A 7,521-nucleotide genomic window follows, 5' to 3' on the forward strand; every position below is an offset into this window, starting at 1 on the left:
GGAGGGGAGTGGGCTGACAGATGGGAGGGCTGACTAGGGAATGGGGCAACCAGAATATACGCCATCTTGGAGTGGGGGGAGGGTAGAAATGGGGAGAAAATTTGTAATTCAAACTCCTGTGAAAATCAATGCTGAAAACTAAATATATTAAATAAATTAAATAAAAAAAATTAAAAAAATTTTAAAAAAGTGTCATGTGGAATTTATTATATCCTTTTTTTAAATGCATAGTTTGATATACAATTCTTTTTTTGTCTTCTGCTGCGTATATGGAAATTCGCTTTTTTTTGTTTAAGTTCAGGATAAAGAAAATAAAAAATACCAAACCTCAAAGGCTATGAACAAGTAGTTCTTAAAAGAAGAATTGCAAACTAAGAGCCATCTAAAAGAAGGCTCTAAATTATTGATATTAAAGAAAATCAAAACACCCCTAAGTTTACACCTTACACCCAGCTAAGATAACAAAGAATAGGAATAGTTCATTCTAGAGGCATTGTGCAAAGACAGGTACACTATTGTATTGTTGTTAGAGCTGTGAATTATTATAAGCCTTCTGGAAAGCAATTTGGAATCGTGTAAATAAAATAAAAGCTCTGTACCCTTTGATCATTGTTCGGTATATATCCCAAAGAGATCACTGACAAAAAGAAAGTTTCTATGTATACCAAAATATGGACCTTTAATGAAATAAAGAATTTCCAGTTGTCATTGATGAAAAGGCTAGAACTAAATAGACATTTGAAAGTGGTAATGCAGGTACCAAGAGAAGCGTAGAAAGGTACACATATTTGTATAAATGGAAAAAGAGGATGAGTTGTTCCTGTCTTCTCAGAAGGTTTAAGAACCATAGAGAAAAGTTAAAATGACACAAGGTGCTTGAGTGGTTTTGTTCTGTTTTAATGGTTTTAGGAGAAGACAAAGATAGGCAAGACAAGAATTTTACTGGAGAGGGCAGTAGGAAGAAGAGAAGGGAAGTCACTATTGCCTAATAGAGATACATAAGATAAAGAATATAGAGCTGTGATGAATAGGTTGGAGGAGTGGACAGCCCATAAACCTCACTTTTTTCTAAAATGGATAAAGGAAGATTGAATACAATTACACACAAACTTGCTTGGGCACACACACACACTTACCCCCATAGAGATGGCATAGAAATACATTAAACTAAAAATAGAAATAGAAGAGGACAGGGTCAAGAGAGAAGTAGAGAAGGATCTAAGAAAGGGTGAGAGCGATAAGGGGATAAGCAAAACCTCTTGAATGTTGATTGGATGAAAGTGAAAGGAAAATTAAAAGAAAAGGAAAAAAATGAAATACTTGGGGTTGGAACAGGGTAAGGACAAAAAAATCGCTTCAACGGAGAGGAAATGCACTGTTTTACTTATAAAATTACAAATGCCATGCAAATTCTCTCTCTTCTACCACTATCGTATTTGTAAAGAGGGAGAGGATATTAAAGAGAGAAAAAAAGAAATGGGAATGAAAAGATGTGAAAAGATGACAAACAATCATAACTCTGAATGTAAACATTCAGAAAGGAGGGATTAGAGTAACAGCCTTGATACTTCAGTTGAACCCAGAAAAGCAAGGGTGGCACCACGAGGTCTGTATCCCAAGGAAGTCATAAAAATGTGGGGGTCAGTGCAGAGAAGGACCTATTAGTGCAAACATTTCTAGCAGCTCTTTTTGGGGTGGCAAAGAACTGGAAATTGAGGGGGTGCCCATCAATTGGGGAATGGCTGAACAAGTCGTGGTGCATGAATGTAATGGAATACTATTGTGCAATAAGAAGTGATGAGCAGTCTCATTTCTGGGAAAAAGAAAACCTGGAAAGACATGAGCTTATGCAAAGTAAAGTGAGCAGAACCAGGAGAACACTGTACACAGTAACAGCAACATCATAAGGATGATGACTGCAAAAGACTTTAGCTATTCTCAGCAATACAATGATCCAAGACAATTCCAAAGGACTCATGATGAAGAATGCTTTCTACACCCAGAGAAAGAACTGATGGAGTCTGAATGCAGATCAAAGCACTATTTTTCACTTTTCTAGTTTTTTTTTTCTTTTGGTTTGTTTTTTCCTTTCACGACATGATTAATATGGAAATATGTTTTTACATGGTTGCACATATATGACCTATATCAAATTGCTTACTGTCTTAGGAAGGAGGGAGGTAAGGAAGGAAGAGAGAAAATTTGGAACTCCAGTTTTAAAAAGAAATGCAGGGGTAGCAATCACAAATTTCAAATAAGGCTATAGTAAATATGTATAAGATTTTAAAAAAGATGAATGGGGATAGGCATTATATTCAAAGGCACCACAGATAATGAATCAACATCAATACCTAGTAACAAGGAAATAAGGAAAGATAATAAATATTTTCATCTTAAATAATAACAATAAATAAATAAAGTAAAGAACATAACAAAAGGAAAAATTAATGGAACTGGAGAGAGAAATAAACTATGATAATGGGAACCTCAATTTACTCTTTTCACATCTAAACAAATCTAACAATGAATTAAATATATTTCCAAGTCTGTCCAAGTCCATGTTTGTTTTTTTCATGACACTGTCCATCTTATCCTCTGATGTCTCCTTTTCCTTTTGCCTTCAATCTTTCTCAACATCAGGGTCTTTTCCAGTAAGTCCCATCTTCTCATCATGTGGCCAAGTATTTAAGCTTTAGCTTCAGCATTTGTCCTTTCAGTGAATAGCCTGAATTGATTTTTTTTTTTTTGAAGTATTGTTGTTCGGCCATTTTTGTCCAATCATTTTTAGTCATGTCTGACTCTCTAGGACTCCATTTTTGAGTTTTCTTGGCAAAAATACTATATTGGTTTGCCATTTCCAACTCTAGCTAATTTTACAGATGAGCAACTGAGGCAAACAGGGTTGAATGACTTGCCCAGGGTCATACGGCTAATAAGTGTCTGAGATCAGATTTGAACTCAAAAGGACAAATCTTGATTCCAAGCCCACCGTTCTATCCACTGTGCCATGTAAGTGTCCTGGAAAAATCATAGTTTTGACTCCATGGACCCTTATCAGCAAGGTGATGTCTCCGCTTTTTAGTATGCAGTCCGGATTTTCCATAGCTTTCCTTCTAAGGAGCAAGTGTCTTTCAATTTCATGACTGCAGTCACCATCTACAATGATCTTTGAGCCCAAGAATATAAAATCTGACACTACTTCCATTTCTTCTCTCTCTATTTGCCAGGAAGTGATGGGAGCAGTTGCCAAGATCTTAGGTTTTTTTTGATGTTAAGCTTCAAGCCAGCTTTTATACTCACCCTTTCACCCTCGTCAAGAGGCTTTATTAATTCCTCTTTCCTTTCTGCCATAAGAGTGCATCTCTGCATATCTGAGACTGTTGATATTTCTCTTAGCAACCTTAATCCCAGTTTTTGATTCATCAAACCTGGTATTTTGCATTATGTCTTCTGCATAAAGTTAAATAAATAAAGTGACAATATACAACCTTGCCATACTCCTTTTCCAGTCTTAAACCAATCAGTTGTTCCATGTTCGCATCTAACTGTTGCTTCTTGGCTTGCATACAAGTTCCTCAGGAGACAAGTAAGGTGATCTGGTACTGTTGTGGTCTATGGGTGCTGGGAACCCTGAAATTAAAGAGCAAAAGATGCGGGTCCTGCTTGGAGAGAATTCGACTCAAACTTTCAGTCAGAGACAAGGTTTATTGTTTCACCAATAGAAGCGGTCTGGACTTTTAAGAACCAGCCCTATTTGTGACTCTTGTCAAGGGCCAGACTCTTAAGGAATCTGAGCAATTTGGTGGAAGCAATTGACCTTTTTCATAGTGTGGCCAAAAGCTTGGGGTGACTGGGAGGTAACAGATCTGGGATAACAAAGAAGGGGTCTAGATGAGATTAAGGAGTGATGGTCTAGGGTGGGGCCAGGTGCAGACAATGAAAAGGGCAGCTGAAAGGATTATTAACTGGGAAGGGCCAGGTGCCCCAGGTGAATGCCAGGGACCTGGGCTGAAGCTGACCAGCAGCTTCAGGAGAAATGACATGAGTCAGGTGGAGTCTGAATCAGAAGTCAATTTTATTCAAGCAAGCAACAGACTTTTATACCATTTCTTAACCATTACCTAATGCTTCTGAACCATTACCTAATGCATTGCCTTGTTACTTTACTGGGACATCCTGCCTCGTGTCTACGTAGCCTATGTAGCTCCGATGCGTAGATGCTGACTATGTTGCAACATTCCTGATCATTCCCATGCAGATACCCGTACTGAAACATTTCTGTTCTTTCCCATGCGGATCACAGCTGCAAGGGTGGTTCCGGACCCACGACCTCTTATCTTGTACAGTCTTGCCTTGCACAGGCCTAGGAGGCTTACCAAGATATAGTTGGATCTCCACATGCCATTTGCCACGTCCTCAAGGGTAGTTAGAACAGGCTCAGGCTTAAAGGAAAACCTGTCATTTACCTCTCTTACCATGGACCATCTCAGAGCTAGCCCCCTACACTGGGCCATGTAGAAAAGTGCAGGGCCTTTTAGGGGGTCCACCATTAGTGCCCCATCATTACTCCAATCTTTTTGAAGACTTGCCACACTTTGTTGTGATCCACACAGTCAAAGCCTATGCTGCAGTCAGCGGAGCAGATGTAGATGTTTTTCTGGAATTCCCTGACTTTCTCCATGATCCAGCTGATGGGGTACAGGATCTGGGAGCCCCCTTGAATTCTCCTTGAATCTTTCCACTTGATGAAGCCTTGGCCTGAGACCATAAGCCTTTCATTATTGCTAGGCCCAAATCTCTAGGTTACTCTTAACCTAGCCTAGTCCTCCATTGTTTACTTCCCACCATTGATCCTATCAAAGTGTCTATGCCCAAATCTGTTACTCTTAAACTAGACTAGTCCTACATTGTCTGTCATCTCCAGGTACCCTTCAGCTACTTCCCACCTTTAATTCCATTCTTTTGGTTCCTGGAGTCTGACCTCACCCCAGTCCCATCAAGCTCCTCCTTAGACTCCTCCTAAACCACTCCTCCCCTCACCCCAGGACCATCCTAGAGCCCTCCCACAATCTTTCTGCATATAAGTTTCATCTTGCCTCCATGAAAGTGCTCAGATTCAATCTAGCCCACTAGCATCACAAATGGTGAGATTAGCCACAATATGGCTAATCTGTAACAAATTTGTTTTTCTTTGGCTGTGAGAAGGCTTTAGTTAAATTCATTCAAGCAGGACCCAGTGTGTTGGTATTTTAGGGTCTCGAGCACCCCAAAAGACATATGGTTCCCTAACCTCATCACAGCAAATGTTGGCAATTTGATCTCTAGTTCCTCTGCTTCTTTAAAAACCAGCCTGCTTTTCTTGTAGTTCTTGGTTCACATACTGCTGAAGCCTAGCTTGCAGAATCTTAAGCATAACCTTGCTGGCATGTGAAATGAACATGATTGTTCAGTAATTGGAGCATAAAGACCTCACTAAAAAAAAAAATGAAGGAAAGTGGAAATATTAAGCATATCACTTACTAATCATAATGCAATAAAAATAAAATTCAACAAAGGGACCTGAAAGGAAGAATTAAAAATTGGAGACTAAATAACACAATTCTAAAGCAGTCCATCAAAGAACAAATAACAGAAACAATAGAAAATTATATCAGGAAAATGATAATAATGAGACAAAATACCAAAAGCTAGGGGATCCAGATAAAGCTGTTCTGAGGGGAAATCCTATATCTCTAGGTGCTTTCATCAGCAAAAGAGAGAGAAGAACAAATCGATAAGTTGGGGATACAGTTTTAAAAATTTGAACATTAAACTTAAAAATCCCCACCTAAATAACAAGTAGAAATACATAATGCTTAAAATATAAAACACCCATATTTTTAAAAAGAAATAGCTCATTTAAATAGCCCAATATTAAAAAAACAAATTATTCAAATGAAATCTCAAAGAAAAAAACTACAGGAACAGATGGATTCACAAGTCAATTCTACCAAATATTCACAGAAGAGTTAATTCCAATGCTACATAAATGGTTTACAATAATGATATTGTACAATATTATTGTAAAATTGAAAATTAATTTTAATTCTATTTTTCAGACTTAGGCTGACATAAGTTAATACTCCCTCGCCTGTGAGTCTAAACTCCTTACCCTAGTAACTTCATCCTTGACCTACATTCTGGAAAAAACATGCCTTAAAGGTCAAGCTTTTGCCTTGTAATTACCTCCACCCTTTACTCCGGCAGCTTCTAGTCTTTTTGAGTCTCAATTCTATTATTTTAATTTGTATCTCCACCTTAGGGGTAGCTAGGTGGCCCAGTGGATAAAGTACTAGGCCTGGAGTCAGGAAAACTTATCTTCCTGAGTTCAAATCTGGCTTCAGACACTTACGAGCTATGCGACCCTGGCTAAGTCACCTAACCCTGTTGGCCTCAGTGTCCTCATCTGTAAAATGAGCTGGAGAAGGAAATGGAAAATCACTCCAGTATCTTTGCCAAGACAACCCCAAATGGAGTCATGAAGAGTTGTAGTCAGGATCTCACCCCCCAAAAAGACGGAATGACAATAACAGTCTCCACCCTGATATTGTCCACCTTTGTAACCTCACCCATCATCCACTTAACTCATGTGCAAGTTCCTTTATAACCTCGCCCACCACCTACTTAACTCAATTTCAAATTGATTCAATCACAGCCTTTATAGATTATACCTATGCCTGCAGACTAATCCTATCACCTGAGGATTATACTTATCTCTTAATAAAGAAGTATTGGAGAAGAGCCTCCTCATTAAAATGTCTACCAATCAGGATTTTGGAAGGGGAGGTCAAAATGATGTACTGTCAGGCTGAGTGAGAAGGATAATTTGTGAAGACTTCACAGGGTAAAAATATAGGGGCTACTCTTTTCTCATATTTCTGGAATGGGGAATGTCTGAGGGAGTAGGAAAGGCTTGGAATTTAACCTTGTAGTGACTTAGCTAACTTCTAGAAAGCCAGGGCCTGAAGCTGTGGGTGCCCCTCCCTTCCCTCTCTAGGTGCTAGCACAAGAATTTTACCAAATAGGGAGATAATGAACTACCTGTGAGCTGTTTGTTCTCTGCTCCAGGAAGGTCCCCCTCTCCTTCCTCATTCCTTCTCTTTAGCCATATCATAGCCACATGAGTAGCCAAATAAGGAAAGTATGTATGGATTGGCTCTGTATTTTCGTGCCTAGATTGTAAGCCCACATCCCAGCCAATGGTGAGAGGGGATAGAGGTGGGCGGGAATCTTTGCATTAAGAGTATATCTATTGCTGCCTTTCCTTTGTACTTTGCCTCCCTCCACTAGTTTCCTAATGGAGGTGATGCCCAAATCTCATGAGGTTTGTAAAATAAATTCACTTTGCTTCTCCTAAAGATGTCTCTCCAATTATTTGATTTTTTCCATCTCATGCAAGGCCAATCAGAAGGAAGACACACCCAGGCTTAAAAAACCCTGTCTGCCCTTACTCAGGGTCTTTGGTCATTGAGAGATGCCATT

This window comes from Trichosurus vulpecula, chromosome 7, assembly GCF_011100635.1.
Source record: "Trichosurus vulpecula isolate mTriVul1 chromosome 7, mTriVul1.pri, whole genome shotgun sequence".
In the NCBI taxonomy this organism is placed as follows: Eukaryota; Metazoa; Chordata; class Mammalia; order Diprotodontia; family Phalangeridae; genus Trichosurus; species Trichosurus vulpecula.